The sequence below is a fragment of the Plodia interpunctella genome, chromosome 25, assembly GCF_027563975.2.
Source record: "Plodia interpunctella isolate USDA-ARS_2022_Savannah chromosome 25, ilPloInte3.2, whole genome shotgun sequence".
In the NCBI taxonomy this organism is placed as follows: Eukaryota; Metazoa; Arthropoda; class Insecta; order Lepidoptera; family Pyralidae; genus Plodia; species Plodia interpunctella.
This window is the reverse complement of record NC_071318.1, coordinates 709,031-731,054: the sequence shown is the minus strand read 5'-3', so window position 1 is coordinate 731,054 and position 22,024 is coordinate 709,031. Positions and strand designations below refer to the sequence as shown.

At 36.0% G+C, this 22,024-nt stretch overlaps 1 protein-coding gene across 12 annotated transcripts in view; it reads left to right on the top strand.

The window, feature by feature from the left end:
- LOC128680802 (protein madd-4-like) overlaps nt 1-22,024 on the top strand; it is a 328,414-nt gene that overhangs the window by 172,128 nt on the left and 134,262 nt on the right. The window contains exon 1 of one of the 12 annotated variants that reach the window (XM_053764225.2): nt 18,038-18,234. The exons of the other annotated variants lie outside the window; for them this stretch is intronic. The gene's annotated coding sequence lies outside the window, so the exon portion shown is untranslated. Of the gene's footprint in view, nt 1-18,037; nt 18,235-22,024 lie in introns of those variants that run through there. 12 annotated transcript variants of the gene reach the window in all.

The window sequence follows — 22,024 nt, the reverse complement described above, 5'->3', positions numbered from 1 at the left end:
GTGTTTTAATGGTTAAAACGCCCAGTGGATGGAAAGTCCTAGATTCGAATCCTACTGACTAGGTACTGAGTTTGTATACCAATCTGACTGTGAACTCAATGTTTTCTACGTTGCTTCCTTCGCCGCTAAGTGTCGAAGCCCAGAGTCAGCTTTCCTACTTTTCTCCTTCATTTTACACGGCGTGTCTTGTTTTCAAAGCATGTTAAGCGAAAAATTAACCATAAAATTCTGAAAAAAAAAATTGTACGATTTTACAACCGGCCGACTGCCTAACATCAACCCTATTCGGGAATGCTATTGTTAGATAATGTGTCAAATGCAATCGACACACAAAGAAGAAGGATAGGTGTCACTTAGTCGCCACGTATGACATCCACGTGAGAATATGGATTGGTTCTATTTTAGGGCGGTATCACACACAGAACTTACGTCAAAATAATACTCATCTTTGTCGAGAAGTGATTTTAAAAATCAACAATCATGCAGCAGTATAAATATGAAGGCGTTCGTGATTTATTCACGTATTTCCGCTCATAAATCTTGGATATTATCCGATCGCGTTTCTCTGATATCGAATTCGTGGTGGAATAGAATAGATTCCAACTTATTGTTAGTTTTCTATCGAGTTTACTGCAAAAAACGTCTCTCTGATAGACTAACCTGTTAATTTTTTGATCACAAAATGGATGCCCACCTGTAAATGAAATCTTTTTTTTTTGTAAAAAAATAACAGTTAAAAAAGTAATACAATTTCAAATACTTACGCATATAGTTTAATATTCAAGTTTGTTCGTGTGTGTTTATTATGTGAAATAAAGTGTTTTTGTATTGTATTGTACGTCCATACAAAAAAAAAATACTTAATTCAAAATTTACAAAACGCCCGCTCTCGATTAAATTATTTGGTAAACTCAAAAACTACAGCACGGATTGTCGTCATGACGTTTTCACCGAGACATAGTGTAACTTATGAGGAAGGTTTTGTCGTATAAGTAATTAAGTATTAAATTAAGTAATTTACCCGAGCGAATCCGGCACGAGTCGCTAGTGGACACAACTAATCAAATATATCTTTCACTCCATTTACAAAACCTAATACCCTAATATATACTTATATATCATATACCATGTACCTTTGTTTGCCCCTTCGTGTTCAGTGGCTCAAAGTATATCACGCGATCCCTACATTTTCGGTTCGATTCGGTCTTTTGTATTATTTTACTGTTCAACGTTTGATTATACGAGAGACTGTTTGGTAAAATGATATGTTATGATCTAAGATTTTCGTCCGACTGAACTGCGGGCTTTTCAGATTAAATAGTTGCGTGTTAGCCTAAAGTTACGATAGCCTAAAGTTTAGGCTATCGTCTGTCCTATTTAGGCCCTAAACTAAACTTTTAATATATGCATAAGACCTACTATATATGTATATAAATTGTTAATTGACGTCTTTGGAGAAAATGCTGCGGTGAAGTTTGTTGCGCCGATTCTTTTTCACCTGCGCTTTGGAAGTCGGCGGTAGACTTAGTTTAAGTATTTTTTTGACGTCAATAAGTGATATATATCATCCTAGATTGAATAAATAATTTTGAAACGCAAAATTTTTTACGAGGGCCACACTGAGGAGACATTTCCTAATGTTTCTAGATTTTCTGGGGATGTGCCATCGTGAGTATATCATCACCTACATATTCTAGTACGTCTGTCAAGCTTTCGTGGCTTGAAGCTGATAACGGTGAAGATTCATCCCACAAATAGTTAAAAAATAATGTATTTATCAACAGAATAATATTTTTACAGATAAATTTGTTTAGTATCAGCTGCGGCCCAGGGCTTCGCTCCCGTGGGAATTTCAAGAAAGATAAAAAGTACCCTATGTGTTATTCCAGGTTATATTCTTCCCGTGTAGCAAATTTCATGACAATCGGTCCCGTAGATTTTACGTAACAAACAAACATACATACATCTATGCATACACACATCCACATAAACTTTCGCATTTGTAATAATAGTAGTATTTATTATTAATTTTCAATTTTAATTTTGGTTTGGCTGTGGACTCTGTACTAAACGAGGGTTGTAACGCAGCGTCACGCGTTACATTCTACATTAAACTACATTTAACATTTTTTACATATCCATCGGATCAAAAAACACATATATTTTTATAGTAATGACATGAAACATAATAACAAAATAAATAGGAGCAATACTTCATGCAGGAGCACACTTGGGCTATGTAAAGAATACAATATTTCATCTCATCTCTTGATTCAGATCCTGTGTAACTGTTAAAGTTTTAAATTCTCTGCTCGCGTCAAAATTTTCCTAATTCTATATTCTTGAGATCACAGATATCGATTTTTAGTTATCTATTTATATAGTCAGCTACTCAAAAATTATAGGATTCTCAATTTTTTTTAAATTTTATAAATATAAAGAAAGATTATGACAAACAAAGAAAAATATTAAAATGTGTCGTTCTACGGGTAAAGGTAGTACTATTTAGATTAAAAAAAAAACAAAAATATAAAATTATGTTTTTTCAAAATTAAAGAAAAATCATTTTGTATCTGATATTAAAATTATAAATGAATCCGTTCAGTCAAACTTGTATGTAAACTCGATTAGTAAACTGTTCGATTATCCCGCTCAGCGTGTATCCTTTCATTTTTTTAAACTTTTTAATTAATACCCGTGTGTCAACTCTTAGAGTAATCAATTTAGAAAATGTAATTTTTCGAATGATGTATGGGAGCGATTGGTGGTGTGAAATATAAGCGATGGCGATCACTATTTATCTATCTCGACCTTGAGGTTAATATATAAGTTTGTATTATTGCGAATATTTTTTTTTTCATGCACCACAAACTTGGACTAAAAATCAAGAGGCAAGCCATCAATCCATTTTTGGACAACATTGTCGGCTTCGTGGATCCTGACAAAATGACCTTATAAGTCTGTGATCTCGACTCTCTTATTGTTATTAGGCTGTAATTTTACAACTGGGAAATCTGAGAATGATATTATTGCGTATCAGTTGCCATAGCTATGTCATTATTCGCCCCGTTCGTCTTTCACGGTAGGATATTCGTATGTAGTAAGATGCATATCTTACTAAAAAACAACTTCATTGAGTAATCCAGAACAAAAGTATACTATTTAAGTACCTCAATTAGGCATCTCAGTTTACAGAAATAAAATACGAGTATCTTTTCAGCCATATTTGTTTAAAGTTTTTGAGTTTGTTCGGTGTAAACAATAAGTAATTAACAAAAATATCTCAATAGTAATTTCACATTTCAAGTTCTATTCAGTTTTCTATTTCTTTAAAAATAGATATTATTATCTCCAATGTTTATACGCAGGCTATCTATAACTACATTGTGCAGGTTATAACCGCTGTCGCTTATGAACTTGCGCCAAACATTTGATCATAACAAGGCGCATATTCTTTTTTTTTTTTTATCTATCAGATATTTGTCCTTTGACGCACCAATAATTTGGGATGAGCGCTCTTTGCCTATTTATATGGAAATATATTTTGAAATGTATGCTTGCTCATTTCTAAGTTTACTATATATTTCATAATAAGTAGTTGAATAATATTTAATACTCTGCAAACCCGCATATTGGAGTACGGGCGCCATCATATTTTTATTTATATATTTTAAAATAGCGAAAACTAAAAAAGTTACACTACAAATTATGCTACACTAGATAAGGGAAATTTTAAGAGTTGTTTTTTTATTCTATCATCGGACTGGATGAGATGAGATCATAGAATAGAAAACTACTGTATACTAGTATATGTAATACTTCCTAAAAAAATGACTGTTTTAATAAAACGACTCTCTGAACTTTTCATGTTATTCATCAAAAAATCTGTCACCGTTTTCCAATCCTATCTAAAAAAAAACCCTAATCTTCATGACGAATGTATGAATGAATTATTATTTGTTTTAGATTAAAAAAAAACAATAATTCTTAAAAAAATAACAATAATTCATTCATACATTCGTTCATAGCTTAAATGTTTCTACTATCAATACACTAAATCTTCATGAGTGTGGAAACGGGTCATTTATTTTAATTAAAGCTTCCAATTGTTGGTATTGATCTATGGCTGATAGAATTAGTAACGTTATAGAAGCGGCATTTTATTATTCTTGTACTAGCGTCCCGTCCCGACTTCGCTCTAAAATTGTAGTAATTATTCCACAAACACCAATGTTCGTGTATTTTTATTAAAATTTAATGCTATAATCTAACTTTTTGGATTCAGTCCAATAAACTTTCGATGTTAAAAGTTAAATTTGCCATATAAAAGAAATCTCTGTCCATTGTCGTAATATTCTGTGAAGCAACTTCAAATAACAAGGTACGGTTATGATGAAAGCGTATGGGCAATGGTCCAACTCGAAGCAGAAATTTTGAAGACTGCAAAGGATATCGACAAGCGTGTGTTGAGCAAAATGGGACACATAAGGAATATTATTTGAGTAAATAGCAGATCAGTTTAGTCGGCTTATGACACCTTACTTCCTTCGTCACCTAGATATAATTTCATTGGTTAGAAAATGCCAAATCATTCACTTCTGTCATTGATTTTCCGTCTTCAGACATTTTTCTTCCGAATTTATTTTATGAATTCTACTTTATTCCGCGCATTCTATGTTGGACCATTAAATACTAGAAAAAAGTGAATTCTATATGTGATTTTCATTGAACACTTCTTCAATAACCATAGGCTACGCTCCACTTATTTAATATCCGAAAGGGCTCAGGTTTGAATAAATAAAATAAATATAAACATATTCGGACAAATCACATAGATTGAGCTAGCCCCAAATGAAGTTCGAGACTTGTGTTATGGGATACTAACTCAACGATACTATATTTTATAACAAATACATACATAGATAAACATCCAAGACCGGAGCCAATCAGAAAAAGATCATTTTCCATCATGACCCGACCGGGAATCGAACCCGTCCCGGGTTCAGAGGCATGTACTTTGCCACTGCGCCACTGAGGTCGTGTCGTGTCGTGTGCGACGAGTGAATGAGTCTAGTCTCTCTTTCTATTCTGAACGTTTTCCTGGCACATGGCGGCTCCTAGACGATCAGTTCTATTGTGCAATATGAATGAACAGAAAGGATAGCTGGCCCGGTGAAAAAGTTGGTGAACCTATTAAAGTTTGTCAAGAAAATGTTACTTTTTAATTTGGTCAATTATCCTTGGCATTCATTAAAGTTGTGCTTATATTATTGTTGTGTTAATATAATTGACCATTAGCAATACGCCGACATAAAGCGTCGGAGCCCTGCTATTACATTCTTACTTTTCTCCTCTTCATGTCTTCGACATCCAAATTGATCAGACCATTAGCGCGAATATCATCCTTGACGACATCAAGGCGTTTTGAGTTATAGCTAATAGATTTGTTCCCAACATTTGCAGTTATGAAACGTAACAAATCTACATTGACCTCGCGAGGTGGGTCATTGGATGTACTATCTATCCATTCTATTTATTATTCCGTATCATTCTTTCATTCATTCAATTTAACTAAGGCTACAACTGGACCTTTTCAAAAAGTCATGAACGGTACATTGACCAAGTCTGGTTAGGAAGTATTCCTGGCTTAGTGCCAAGCGTTGCGATAATGCTGACCCGAAAGTATTAAATAAAGTACGTCGTGCGGTTTGTAGAAATAGTTTAATGTGGGTCAAAGTAATTTGATTTTCTACTGGAGTTCTTAACGTTTCACTCAATGCCGTTTTGTATGTAATTAAGTAATTATTTGCTGTAATTTGTAAAAGTACTTCACATATTAAATAATTAAAGTATAAAATGTTACAAATTATAACAAAGTAGGAGAAAAGCTGTAATGGTAGAATAAAAATAACTTTTGTTTTACGCGCAAACACTTATATAATTTTACGAACGGTTTTCGATAATAATGATTATATAAGGGACAATAACGGCCTCTGTGGCCTCATCATGTCGGAATGCTACGTTGGAGGTCTCGGGTTCGATCTCCGGTCAGCTCACAATGGAAAATGATATTTTTCAAATTGGTCTGGGTGTTGAATGTTTATCTAAATGTATATATCATAAAACATAGTATCGTTAATCATAAAACATTTTATCGGGGAGGTCAATAAGTTCGCGGAATGGAGGGGTTGGTGGGGGTAGGTTCACTCGTCCAGGTAGTTACTAGTTGAGCACCTCATTAAGAGTATATATATCAAGTTTGAACGTAATCGGGTCATTAACTTTTGTGTTATCGACCTGTAAACAACTGAATCGGGAAGAAATCAGCCAGTATGGAGAAAATTGAACACCGCGCCGTTATTAAGTTCCTTACCAAGCAAGGAAAATCCGCTCAGATTATTTTTCAAGAGCTATTGGCTGTTTACGGGGACTCTGCCCCTGGAAAAACGATGGTTTACAAGTGGCATGGTATTTTCAAACAAGGAAGAGAGTCCATTGAAGATGACCCACGCTCCGGACGGCCAATTGAGGCCACCACTTCGGAAATCGTCGAAAAAGTAGAAAAACTTGTATTGGAAGATGCCCGGTTGAAGAAGAAGCAGCTTGCAGCAATGATTGGAGTATCCGAAACCAGTATTTTGAATATTCTACATGATCATCTTGGCATGACTAAGGTCAGTGCAAGATGGGTTCCGAGAATGCTCACGCCACTTCAAAAACGTGAACGTGTCGAGTGTTCTCGTCAGTTTTTGGAGCTCTGTGGAGAGAGAAAGGAAGAAATTATGGCCCGGATTGTTACTGGTGATGAAACCTGGGTTCACCACTATGAACCTGAGTCGAAGCAAGAGTCGATGCAGTGGCATAAAAAAGGCACACCTCCTCCAGAGAAGTACAAAGTGACACAATCGGCTGGCAAGATCATGGCGACTGTCTTTTGGGATACAGAAGGCATTTTATTGATCGATTACAAAGAACGTGGTGTGACTATAACGGGACAGTACTACGCTTCTTTACTGGAAAGATTAAAAGAAGCTATTAAGGAAAAAAGAAGAGGAAAGTTGTCAAAAGGTGTGCTCCTTCTGCACAACAACGCACCCGTTCACACGTGCCATGTTGCGACGGCTGCCATTCACCGATGCGGCTTCGAACAATTGAACCACCCACCCTACAGTCCAGACCTGGCACCCAGTGACTATTATCTATTTCCAAAAATGAAAAAAGAGCTGCGTGGAAAGAAATTTGGCGACGATGAAGAAGTGAAGTCGGCAATTTCGGCCTATTTTGACACCAAAGATAAATCATTTTTTTTCGATGGTATAAATAAGTTATTTGAGAGATCTGAAAAATGTATTAGAGTTAAGGGAGAATATATTGAAAAGGAAAAATAGTTTGGTGTTTAATTTCAACCCGCTTCCCCCTTATTCCGCGAACTTTTTGACCTCCCCTCGTAGGACCTCAATTATATATTAATTTTGTAATATATTAACTTGCTTTTGTGAAGGAACTAACAGACACGATAAGAAATTTATACAAAAAACAACAAAAGGTATTTAGACAACAAAAAAAAAAAACAACTGCCGTGTCTATGACTTATAAGTTCTGTGCTCCTCGTTCCTTCTTCCAATTTAATTGGTAGATCGACTGATAGTTACCCGCCTTTGGACACAAACACACACATAAATCCCACCTGTGGGCGTGCTGATTTATTTGCGTGCGTTTTTCACAGGTTCGTTGATAATGAGGTAGCACTTTGTATTTTTAAAACTGCTTTTTACGGTCTTGTAAAAGGAGGTATACACTTCTTCACGATATTTTTAAAGACTTTTTTAATTAGTCTTATTATGTATATAATAAGCTTTTAGTTAACTTGTGTTATAGTATCTTCTTTATAGTTATATTTCTCATAACTATGTTATACGATTCATAATTAGTTTCTTAAAATAAATTATTCTTTATTATAAATAATACTTTAAAAAATGCTTTTAATTCCTAATTGTTTTGTAAAGTGTGAATTTTGTAAAATGTTAAATGTGTAAGGGACTTATAGTGACTGAAAATAAAGATTATTTATTAATTTTATTTATTTCAAGGGTCTTGCTCAATACGTGAAATAAAACTCACACATTTCGCTTTACAACGCGCGCTTAAATAGCGCTCGTGCGAACTATGCCTCGGCTATAATTTCTCTCTATTCACAAACAATAAATTCGCCAAACTCCAAACCGTAAAACCGTAAATCCATATTTACCAGCACAATGCAAAATGGCGGGAAACGAAAGAAAGTCGGAACTTGGCAACTTCCGGGATACAATACCTGTATAGGGGTAACTTGGATAAACGCCGTAACCGGTGTAACCTGCGCCGAAACGTACGGAAATAGCAATAGGGTTGTACGCGTTTCGTACCTGATGAATTAAATGCGTACTACTAGTAGACAATAAGTTTTTTGAATTTTTTCTTTATGTAGGTGTTGTGTCCCACTGCTGGGCAAAGGCTTCCCCCTTATTTTTCCACTCAGCTCTTTTCATAGCAAGTTCTGGCCCAGGTAGAAATTTGTCAATGTCGTCCCGCCATCTCGTTCTGTGTCTGGCCATCTGTTATCCAGAAGGTAGCCAGTTTAGCCCACCTCTCTGGCCACATAAAATTTTTCTAATAGAATATTTTATTTTAAATAAAAACACCTATACCTTTCTTAGCAATCACATTATCTATTGGTAAAAACCGTGTGAAAATCCGTGCAGTAGTTTTTATGTTTATCGCGAACATACAGAAAGACGTGGCAAAGGACTTTGCTTTATAATAATGTAAGGATAAGGAAATAATAAAATATGTTTAAGTAATATTTTTATCCGCCATCCGCCGCATATACCACTTTGTGTGGTTTCGGTCAGGGAGGCTACCATAAAACATCACAGAACGTCATTGCGTCCACGATATTTACACACGATACAAATTCACACACGATAATGGGAAACACTACTACGTTTGTTCGTTTGTTTGTTTCGTGATACACACAAAGTTCACATACCTACGTCAATGTATTCTTGACACAAAGGCTACAAGAGAATAACATGCTATTCTACGCTATTCAGACGACTGGCAGCCGAGGGGAACCTTGGGGAAGCTCTATAACCGGCCGTTATACAAAGTTGTGTCAGCAAAATGCTGGCATTACAGCATTTTGTACAAGTTATACTTGAAGGCTCTAAATAAAGTTAATAAATAATTGTAGTCATACCCCACAAGGGGTCTGACCTCTAAAGAAGTACCTTCAATATAATTGGACTTATGGAACCGTACTCACTGACCCGACAAGAACTAACCGCTAAATTAAGCGGTGTGGACTTCAAAGTTCAAACATAAAGGTCGTTTACACTGTCGGTTCGTAGAGCGATTCGACCGCTGAGGTAGAATTACAATTTTTAAAATTTTATCAAAAATTAAAATAGGTTTTGCTATCTGACTTTAAGATTGTTAACCTGTATTGTGATAATGTCAATTTTATGAATAACTGATTTTGGAAACGATTCCTTCTTCAAGAAAATCGACGAATTGTAAATACAGCGCGACCTCAGCATTCGAAACGCTCTGAGAACCGTCTGTCACGTTTTCTTGTTGTAATCTTTCATTCTATTATTCCGATTTATTATATTGCTAACAGCTCGTCCCGGCTACGTCCTCAAGAATCATACTATCTATTAGAGAAACTGTACAAAAATCTTGAGCAGATCTTGAGCAGTTCTTGAGTTTATCGCGTTCACACAGATGTCTGTCTATAGTAGTATATACGTTAAGGTGACTTTTATAACATTCCTATGGATTTCCTTTAAATACGATCATTTAGGGGCGTTGTTGATTTTTTGTAATGGGTAAAAAAAATTAAACTCGCGTCAAGACTCGTGACTGATCAGCAATTCGCAAGGCGTCAAAAATGCACAACGTTAATATAAAGTTTTCACCTCTGCCGGTACTCCCGGAGAACAACCTTCACATAGCTAAAAAATGTGTTGTTTTCAATAAACTACCATGTATACAAACAGTAAATTCTCTAACCGGGTGTAGTGCGAAAGGGCCAGGTCGGCTTAGGGTCAAATCGTGAAGATGCTAGTGTCACATATTGGTTACGGATTATAAGCTATTGTTGTTTATATTGGGTCCAATAGTACAGTCTTCTCGGGTCAAATGTCGTGATTATATGAAACTAGCAGCTCATCAGCCCAGCTTCGCTCGGGTGAAACCATTAAAGGTACACTCTATGTATCTGATATATTCCTATAACCTAGCGCTGTAAAATTTTCAAGCCAGTAAACGGTCGAAAAGAAGCTCGGAACACATCACTCGTGAAGATTAAAATATGGACTTCATACAGGTAAGATCTTCAGTCAAAATTAAGTTCATATCAATATGACCAAAGTTGACCAAATAATGCAGAACATAACCTAAAATGGTGTTATTGCCTCCATTGGCAATGTTTGTGTACCTTAGTTGTACCAGTAGCGCCATCTGCGCTGAGTTTTGCGTAATATGGCCTATTGTTAGGACTGCCTATTAAGCAAATAATCCTTGTGGCAGACAGCCCTGAATCTGATAGTACAAATATCCACCTGTACTTTTTGAATTTATACAGAAGCAATTAATTACATATGGAGAATAATGGAAGGAACTTCAAGGAGAGCCTGAAAATCAAAATCAAATCATTTATTCAGAAATTATGCCTTCACAGGCACTTTTTCACGTAAATTTCTAAATTAACTAAATATAAATATATTAGAACATATTACTCAGATTGAGCTAGCCCCCCAAGTAAGTTCGAGACTTGTGTTATGGGATACTAACTCAACGATACTATATTTTATAACATATACATATATAGATAAACATCCAAGAGCCGGGCCAATCAGAAAAAGATCATTTTCCATCATGACCCGACTGGGGATCGAACCCGGGACCTCTCAGTTCAGTGGCAAGCTCTGCGCCACTGCGCCACCGAGGTCGTGATATTTACCAAAGTCACAAACAACTACCATTTCGGAACGAACTTAAATGACATGATGATGATTGTATCTACACTAATTTGGCAAACAAATTAATATGAATACGAAGGATATGGAGTGGTCCTATTCCAGGGCGGAAACACACGTCACATAAAGAAGAGCTACACGTAATTTTACACGTTATAAAACTAATGGCTATCCACAATACCGGCTTCACATTGTCGTCTAACAGTTTGCTAAACTTTGGCGGATTCGGCAAACATTGCTGGTTTTTCATTGAGGTAAATAAAAACACTTGTACTAACTACGCAATGTTCACGCATTCGCGTCGGCATGTGACTGTGTTCAGCGACAGAGTGGAGCTGGTATAAAGTTTGGTTGGAATATCCTTTATAGGTACATTAACATCGGTTGGCGCCTATAATAAATTCATTGCGATTAGCAGGCAGTTACTGTCTAGACAAGTAGAATATGCAACACTAGCGTGCACGGCCGGGGTACCTCCAAGTTAGGACAAACAATCAGGCTGGATAGAGGTGAAACGCACTTGTAATTAAAGAAATCTAACATTTTTTATACTTTCTGACTTAATTATCGGTGTTGGATACATTTTTTTAAATTTATATTTCGCGATAAAGTAATTTTAGCAGCTTTTAGAAGATAATATTTCATTATTGCCTGTCCCGTTGTCTATTGGACTGTAATAATCTACATGTTTGAAATTTTATCAACTTGTGCTTATTAAGTATTTTAAAAAGGCTCATGTGGAAAGAAGGCGTAACTAGTAAAATTATATCATTCTAGAAAAAGACACTTTATTGGCGACAGAATTCCACGTCTTTTTAATAATAAATACTGCTTGTTATAATTTACTTCATGTCATATTGAGTAAAAACGCAAATAGTTCCTAAAATGTACGCATTCATGTCGTGTAAAGTACGTAAGTACCTACATTAAGACTTGCGTCAGTCCACTTTGACGTTTACTTTAACCTGCGCAGAAAAACGCAAAGTTGAGTGGTGCACGCAATTTAGGGTGATTTCACCATAAATTCTTCTATCTCCCTTATTTGTTTCACGTTAGATCCACTTAATAATTTGGTTAGTAAAACGGTCAACTAAATATATTTTTAATGTAAACACCAAGCTACAATGAAAAATTGACAATCAGTTTCAATAACTAACAATAATTGAAATAAAATAAATTCAGACTTGGCTCTATTAACTACAGTGCAAGTGCCTTGTAAATTTGAAATAGCAATCACTTTACTATTAGTGTCGCGTCTCAACTAAATGCATTAGAATACGAAAATTAAATTATTGTGATGCAAGGGAGCGATTGCTTGCTATATACCTTTAGCAGGCGCTTCGAATAAATTAATATAAACAGAACTTGTCTATAGTACGAGGTAGGTACGTACTGTTTTCATGGAATTAGTAGGTACTCTGTTGTACGAAATACTTACTAAATCCATGGTACTTTTCAAGTTAACGTCAAAGTTGACGGTCAACTCACCCGAAAAAGTTAATTAATTTTTATTTATCTTCATAAAATTCGGCAGTTTCTGACATTTCATAGTCTGTGGGCATAGGAAATCTGTCAGTTCCACTCAGGCTTCTTTTATGGTAGGATCGTGACTCGCAACACTGAGTCTAACAAGGATCTTAGGGTGAGGCCATGTGGATGAGATAAAGCGGATGATAAATTATAAGTAGTTTAGTTATAATATTAATTCTTGTGTTAATTTTAATTTATGTACTTATTTTTGTACATTAAAGTTTATTACTAACAAACAAACAATATTTTTCCTGGTTGTAAGGTATTGTAGTATTATAACATACTCGTTAGAATCAAAAGATTGTCAAATGTTTTCCAGACATCTAAAGTCAACTGATACGACTTTTACGAAACCGCTAACAAGTGGTGGTTTATGAAAACCTCTATACATGGCGTGTGGTTCCGCCCTAGAATTGGTCCACTCCATATCCTTCCGTGTATGTAGAATACATCGCCTAGGCAGGTGATACACAACGAGAATAGAGAGACAATCAGGTTGGCATACCAACTCATGTGGCATGAGTAAAATTCGAACCTGGGGGTCACATATAATCGCAGCTCCAAAATGAAAACGGGAACGCGAATTTGAGCACGGTTTAAAGGTAAAATCGCTTCCGCTTATGACCGTAACCACAACCCTCTCCCTAGAACTAAGGTAAATTGCACAGTCGCACTGATTCCCATTAATCATACGCCAACGTTCATTATTTATTCAGTCTATTGAATTGACGTGATTTATCATTTTCGGTTCAGCCACGGTGTCAAAGGAGAGTGTTTTTGAGGAGTTGATCATTAGTCACTTCTACTGAGGGAATTTGAGTTAATTGGTTTCAGTTTTCGTACAAGATTTGTATCTCTTTTCAACTATACTAATTTAGTTCTCTCTCTCTCTCTCTCTCAACATCGCATAATTCCGAAGCTCAGCATTATTAGCATGACCAGGTGGAACGGCTCCAGACGTGGAAACTGTTCAACTGCGTGGACATGATTTTTTCTCACACATTGAATGCAACAAGAACTCTACGACAACAATAAAAACTTGTGAAAAAAAAAACTCATGTTTTTGCAAATAAATAATCTTTGTCTTTGACATTTTTGTAAAAAACATATTATAATAAATATATAAAAATTTCATCTTTGACACAAATTTTATTATTGTCATATACCTAGTTCTTATTGCGTCTCACTTTAAAAATAAATATTATTATTACTCTAAGCAATTATACTTTGTCAGTATCGCAATGAACAATATTGGCATTGACAGAATGAGACCAAACAACCATCACTTCGAATAAATAAATACGTCAACAAAACAATATTGAGAAGTCACAAAAAAAAATTAGTTTCTGTCATGGATTTATGGCGGCAATACTTCGGCGAATCCATCAACATTTGTCACCTATTACATGTCACAGAAATGTTTGCCTATGAAATGTTTGAATATATATATTATAATCAGCACTCGGATCACAATCATAACCTGTTTTGATATACCTTTTGACTATGTACATTATGTACTTTTATATATTATTAGAAAGAAAAAAAAACATTGTAAGAAACAATAATGGTAAGCCGATCTGGCATGATAGGGACCAACACTGTTCAAATGAGTTTCTTTCGGCATTTCTTCTCAGCAGTGGTCGTTCCGAAATGCCAGTAGTTTGTAGCTTGTGAGAAATAACTATAAATATAAAGATTGACGAGAAAAAGTGCCTGTGAAGGTCTAATTTCTGAATAAATGATTTGAATTTGAATTTTGAATTTGACAATTCACCTTTGCAGACATTTTGTAACAAACCTTTCATTTGGTTTCATTTTGTCACTTTGACGACTTCGGTGACGCAGTGGTAAAGCTCTTGCCTCTGAACCCGGGACGGGTTCGATCCCCGGTCGGGTCATGATGGAAAATGATCTTTTTCTGATTGGCCCGGGTCTTGGATGTTTATCTATATATGTATTTGTTATAAAATATAGTATCGTTGAATTAGTATCCCATAACACAAGTCTCGAACTTACTTTGGGGCTAGCTCAATCTGTGTGATTTGTCCTAATATATTTATTTATTTACTGTATCCATCTGAATACGTAAATCTTGCAAATGTATTCGAACATTTAATATTTTCGTAGCGGTTCCTGGAAATCTCAATATTCCTCCAGCTGAGAAGCTTCCCCAGGGTGACCTTCCCTCGGCAGTTTGGTCTCGCAACAACTTGTGTGACTGCGGCGTTGTACAATGTAAGAACTTGAAAGATTTTGATCAAACATATGTAAGAACCACCGTATAAAAATTAGCTATCAAATAAAAAAAAACACATCCAAATCGGTTCACCCGTTGATGTGTTACGGTGCCACATACACAGACAGAGACGGAAAAACAAACTTAGCGGTCAAACTTACAACACCCCTCTTTTTGCGTCGGGGGTTAAAAATTTGGTTTATTCTAGGATTGGCAAAAGATAACACGAGCTTAAATCTAATTCGGGCAACGCATTTTAGTCCATTAAATGCAAACAATAAATACCTATTCTGTTTAGTGTTCTAGCTCGGGCGAGCGTAATGAGCTGTTGGAGCGATGCCAACTAGCGCCATCTGTTATCGGATCCTGTGACTGACGCGGCTTTGTGGTAACTATGTCAGCTACCGTCAATCGCCTGTGTGTATAATGTTTAATGTACAAATGCATTCACATTAAACGATAATCTAATGTCATTTTTATTTATCAATTTTATTTAGAGAAAAATTTTGTATTTCCTAAAACGATTTTTGACTCCAACATTTGTTATGTCACTATTGCACGCTGTCATATTGACACGCTGATATGATTTGACTTGATAGCAACTAACCAATTCTGGAATGGATTCTGAAACTAATTAATTGCTCCGTTGGGTTGACGCAACGCGTTGCCGCTCCGTTGCTTTCTATAGGTTTTGATTTTGAAATGCGTCGACGTACGTCAAAACTACATATAATTTCTGCGTTGTATTGCGTTGACTCGTCAAAACAATGCAGCAATGGGGTTATGTGTAGGTAACATGTTTTTCATCGGGCACAAACATTTTGATGCAAGTAAAAATATGTAGTGAATGAAAACGTGCAGATTATGTTTTTCAATGTTTATAAGATGTATTTGCTGATTGTCTATTGTCGAACGATGCGCCATGGACCGGGTTTAAACTAAAGCGTATTCTTTTTTAGAAATCGAAAATGAAACTGAAAGTAATTTATAAATCGTTTTAAAGTCTTCAATATAGCAACAGAGCGGCACTCTGCGAAACAACTGCTTTAATTAAACTAATGAGAGTGGCTCAGATCGTTCAGGCTTTCACCTCCTTTTTATTTTTATTTCATTTCATGAGGAAAAAGGATTCGTGCGAATATGTTTGATATTTGTTTCATATAACATAACAAAAGTTCCTTTTAATTCATTATTCTTATCACTTTATAAAATGATAAGTTGATATTTATATGAAGCGGTGGTGGTTAACACGCCCGCCTGTGGATCGAAAGGTCTCAGGTTCGTATCCTACTCGTGCCATATGAGTTTGTATACCAGTCTGAATCATATATAGTAGTTTTCATAGACCAACACTAGCTTCTGATGAAGGAAAACATCGTGAAGAAACCTGCACACTGGTTGACAGTTTGGTAGATATTGTGATTGTCCAGATTTTGTGTTAGTACACTGGCCACTGATAAAATAATAAATTACAATATGTTCTTAGTTTAAATATTTTTTCATATATTGTCAGATGATATTGCCGCCAATGGTTCTTTAACATGTAAAATTACGATTTGTTATCGTAATTAATTATTTTTTTTCATTATCACTACACGCTAGTTTGAATTTATTATAGACCAACTATTTGAACAGTGAGCCTTCAGACCTGTCTCGACTCGAACATAAAACCATTATTGTGTTGAACAGTTTACTTAAATGTTTTTGCTGAACAACTGTACGACGAACCCTTATAGAAAAGGTAAATTGATATTTTTTCTTTCTTTTTTTCTCTCATTCAATTAATTGTTCCGTCCGTCCTATTTAATTGAATGTTTTAATTTTGGCGGGAGTCTGGTTAGTAACAGATTTGGTTCGCCATGTTGTTTTACAAATTGTTATTTAGTTAATATCTTGTTCCATTTACCTACATTTCCGCGTTTTTAATTCTGGGTGCCTAAAAAAATAACTTTTGTGTTTTGAAGATTCTGCTGTGATTTTACGACCGGCGACCTTTTTTGGGAATGCGGTTGCTTGTCAGCTGTCAAGATTTTATATCTGTTTATTTGAATTATACTCGTGTTACATGATATAAATAAATAAATAAAATAGGACAAATCACACAGATTGAGCTAGCCCCAAAGTAAGTTCGAGACTTGTGTTATGGGATACTAACTCAATGATACTATATTTTATAACAAATACATATATAGATAAACATCCAAGACCCGGGCCCAACAGAAAAAGATCATTTTCCATCATGACCCGACCGGGGATCGAACCCGAAACCTCTCGGTTCAGAGGCAAGCACTTTGCCACTGCGCCGCTGAGGTCGTCAAGATATATACTTATAAGATATATTGTTACGTTCTTTGTAAGTGCATTTTGCAATTACTTGAGCTATTAAATTCTCAAACTGTATATGCGGTTCAGTTTATAACAACATAATGTATGTAACACTGGTTGTGAAGTTATCGAACGACCTCATTTTGTCTGAGCTGTAGTGTCCGTGTGAATATTTTATTAGCCGGAAAATCAATGGCTATTATACTATCACTGCAGATAAAGCTACGGATATACTACATAGGGCGGCGTGTGGTTCCGCCCTAGCGTAGGACCACTGCATACGGTAACGTGCATGTTATGCGAGGCGCCAAAGGCATAGCCTAGGCAGCTGATGTGTAATAGCATTCTCAATGTTGTGTTGACGTCAGGCAGGCGGGCAGTCGTAAAATCATAGATAAGCCTTTAATATTTTAACGGTATTTTTACGTTATTACGGCAGAGTAGTATTCAATAGGTAGTACTTACAGCGAAATCCTTACATATTATAAAACAAAGTCATTTGCCGTAAAACATACAAATAGACTTATTTGTATGTTCGCGATAAACTCAAGAACTGATGCATGGATTTTCGTGCGGTTTTCACCAGTAGATAGTGTGATTCCTTAGGAAGGTCTATGTGTATAATTTATAATGTTTTTACCCGAGCGAAGCATGGGCGAGCCGCTAGTGTCATATAAAGTAAATAAGTTCTTACATGATTTAGTTATTAGCTGAAATGTATGTATTATCAGTAAGTAATCTTTTTATCTAACAAACCGTTGTTCACAATTTTGCACACATTAGTATAGTATTTAAAAAGGCACTTAGCACATGCCCGGATAGCTGTTCTCGATAAAGTGACAACATGAATTAGCACTTTTAAACTTTAATTTGCAAAAAAATCCAATTTAAATTCTTTATACTTTGAATGATACATCACTTATTGAAGAAAGTAACTTGAAACTAAGTCTACTGCCGATTTCCAAAGCGCAGGTGAAGAAGAAGCGGCGGAACAAACTTCACCGCGGCATTTTCTTCAAAGATATTAACTGACAAATGTGGTTAGTGATATTTCTCAAGATCGTGTCCAGTGGAAATTCCTAGTCTCTGTCTACCGCCATGGGAAATAGACGTGATTAATATGTATGTATAAATGTCAAATAAATGTTTTACGATATATTGTACTAGCTTTTGCCCGCGACTTCGCCCTCATGAGTTATTCTGCGAAAGCGGAACACATCACACATCTTTCACCCCCCATTATAATAAATTTGGGGGCCTTTAACTATATGTGTACCAAATATCATCAAAATCGGTCCAGCGATTCAGCCGTGAAAGGGTGGTTCTCAGAGCGTTTCGAACGCTGCGGCCGCGCTGTCATTACGATCCGTCAATTTTCTGGAGGAAGGAATCCTTTCCAAAATTAATAATACATAAAATTGACGATTTTATGACCAAATTAATGATTTTAACGTCAGATGGTGAAACTAATTCTTGTCTTTGTTAAAATTTTAAAAATTGTAATGACAGCGCGACCGCTGCGGTCGGAAACGCTCTTAGAACCACTCGAAGGCGTACCAGACACGCAGACAAACAAACAGACTTTCGCATTTATAATATTTGTGATATGTTTAAAATAATATTTGATTTATTTTCAACAAAATTCGACAATGAATATTTCGAAGGTTGTTTACATGTTATGACACTTAAGAAATAACATAGAAATACTTTATTCAGCAAAAAAAAAGATACAGTTTTTATATTTGTCTAGAAACTAGGGGTCTATGTCGAAATGTATCCCAGCTCAGCTTTGTGCCATGACTGGAAGACACAGCGCTGATTTTCAGCTGTTACCTACCAGGGACCATTAACAGCTAACCCAATCCAATGACTATCCCATATGGTGAGGCTAACCCTTTCAAAGGATTTCCCATATGATATGGCTAACTCTTTCGAAGGGGTAACCCGTTCGTTATAGCGCTTACCCTGTTTGGCTTTCCCCTTAAATGTCTGCGGGGGGAGAGGGGTGTAGTTTTCATCACACCCCGCTCCTGTGCAAATTTGCGTAGCTCCGTGTGTGAAGAGCCTAAATAATAACGCACCGCTATACCGCACGCGCTTAGTAGGTATTTATTGTGCATTCCAATATATTCAAATTAAGACCGTATGACCTGAGCTTAAAGCATAAATTAGCCTACTATTTGTACGGGTAACCCCTTCGTATGACTTACCTCAAAGAAAGGGTTTTGTAGTCGTTGATATAGCGCTTACCAAAGCAAATTGAACGGGTTACAGCACCGAAAGGCTTTCGAAAGCAAACCCATTCCAAAAACCCCTTCAAAACCCGTGAATAAGGGATAGCGGTCCGGTCCCTGGTACCTACATAAATACAAATATATAAAAAAAAATTAAAAAATTGATATAACGTAAAAAATGGACCTTTGTGTCCTAATGGTCATCACGCCGGTCTGCTACACTGGAGGTCTCGGGTTCGATCCCCGGTCCGGTCAACGTGAAAAATGATCTTTTCAGATTGACCTAGGTTTTTGGACGTTTATATATAATATTATTATATATATGATATAGAAATATAGTATCGTTGAGTTAGTATCCCATAACACAAGTTTCGAACTTACTTTAGGGCTAAATCAATCTGTGTGATTTGTCCCTATATATTTATTTATTTATATTTTTGATATTTTTTTTATTGGCTATTTGAGTCCCACTGCTGGGCAAAAGCCTCCCCTAACTTCCTCCATGCATTACTATATCTACCTATTGACCCTTCTTCGACCTTCCAGAAATACTCCTAAACATGTTTCAGCACAAACTACATATTGTATCGGAATGTATGCCAAGAGTTTCCAACTTAGCACAACTTCGTGAGTTCTTGCCAACTTTAAGGATTTTCTGTATTCCACTCGAGTGTTCCTTAAGTCCTTTTAGGGTAGCGTAGTTTCGATAACGTATTCAAACTATGATAGATAACTAGAATTCTCCGTAGTCGGCTGTAGTTTTTGATCCAAATGCCGGATTTGAACTATAATAGTACTCTATGCCAGACGTTAAGCTACTCTGCATTTGATGCTATAAATTTATCATCAACTAGCTTTTGACCGCGGATTGACTCCCGTGAATTTATATGAGAAAGCGTCGTGAATCGCGAACAGACGTGATTTTCATACAAATTTTCACCCCCCACTGGAATAGGGAGTGAAAGTTTGTATCAAAATCATTTGCGGGTTGAGTTTTGAAAAAAAAGAAATCTATGTTTGGACGCGGTTCTTTAACTACATGCGTATCAAATTCCATCAAAATCCTACCCGGTTGAGCAGTGAAAGTGGTAGAGAGACAGACAGACTTTCGCATTTATAATAGTATGGATTATGACCTATTATGTTGGTACGCTGCGGTGTTTGCTTACCATTAGACAAATGCTTTTACCACACGCTCGTTTACCCAATTAAACTTTATATTCTATGTACTCAGTTACTGAACCAAAAGTGAGGACATTCCCATGATTGCTAAAATTGTTATAAGGAAAGATAAGAAAAACCGTATAAAGATAAATAACCGGAATCAAAGCGGAACTGAGGTACATCAATGTCGTTCCGGTCCTTTGCACTCAGACCGGTGCCCGAAAGGACAAAACAATTATGAGTACAGAAATAAAGCTTACTTAAGATGCACACTAGCGCCACCATCTCGTCACAATTTTATCAATTTTTTTTATTATTTAGCGAGTGAATTTACGTTCCATTTAACCTGGACGGGTGTCTGAAAGTACAAAATAATTATGAGAACAGAATTAAAGCTAAACTGCGCCAACACGACCATTAGCGCCAACACACCATCATATAAAATAATAATAAATAAATAAATAAATATCTTTATTTCAGACATATTTAAATTACATTCAAATTACATAGTCCAGAGTTGTTAGTACTTATGTACTAATGTTAGTAATAATTGTACACATTATTATTAAAACTAGAATGGAGCTGTGTCCAGTGACATAAAAAGACTAGGTTCAGTTGAAAACGGTTGACGTGTAAATACACGTTTTGTCGCAATACAAAAAAAAGCATTTTCTCTCGTCCATTTAAAAATTGGAAACAGTAAGTGATTTGGAATGTACGAAAGAAACTAAATTAAAACAATGACTTTTATAAGAGTGTCTCGTTTTTTTACAAACTGCAGCATTGTGTGACGTCGTGAAGTCGGGAAGAAGAAGAAGAAAGAAGGAGGCAGTAGATATAACAAACTCACCGCCTAGTCAACCTACACATGTTTATAGTCATGTTTAACTACACACGACTGCACTTCTATACCGCCACTGGTTTCTGCAGACTATCCGTAAAAGTCAGCGAATCTTGAACAAAGATCCACTCAGAAAGACAGGATGAGATTACCGAGAAAACATTTAAAAAATAGGCATTTATAAGAAGACCTTATTTTCTCTCACGTGGTAAGTCGCTTCTTTGCCCATAAGAACCTCAACACTTAGGAAGGCATAAATTGAGTTATCGAAGTCTTTTTCATTCTAACACTAGCGACCCGGTTCGACTTTAACTAATAAAAAACACTGCATCAAAATCCGTGGCGTGGTTTAAAAGAAGGAGAAGCTAAAAGAAACAAACAGACGCAAAGGGCAACTTTGTTTTATATTATGTAGTGATGCCATATCGCTATGGACTCATAAGGAAGACCTGTGTCCCAATAGTGGGGAAGTTTAAATGGCTGTTGATGATGATGAATGATGTATGCAAACTGTCGTACGGCATTGTCTAAAATAAGTATCTAATAGCCAATCTACCATGTACCCCGCGTTGCCTATTAGTCAATCGACCATGCATACCACGGTCTAACCGTACCTAAGTATTAGTTCATTTCTTAACCTTGTTTAGAACATTACCAAGGCCCCATATAAAAA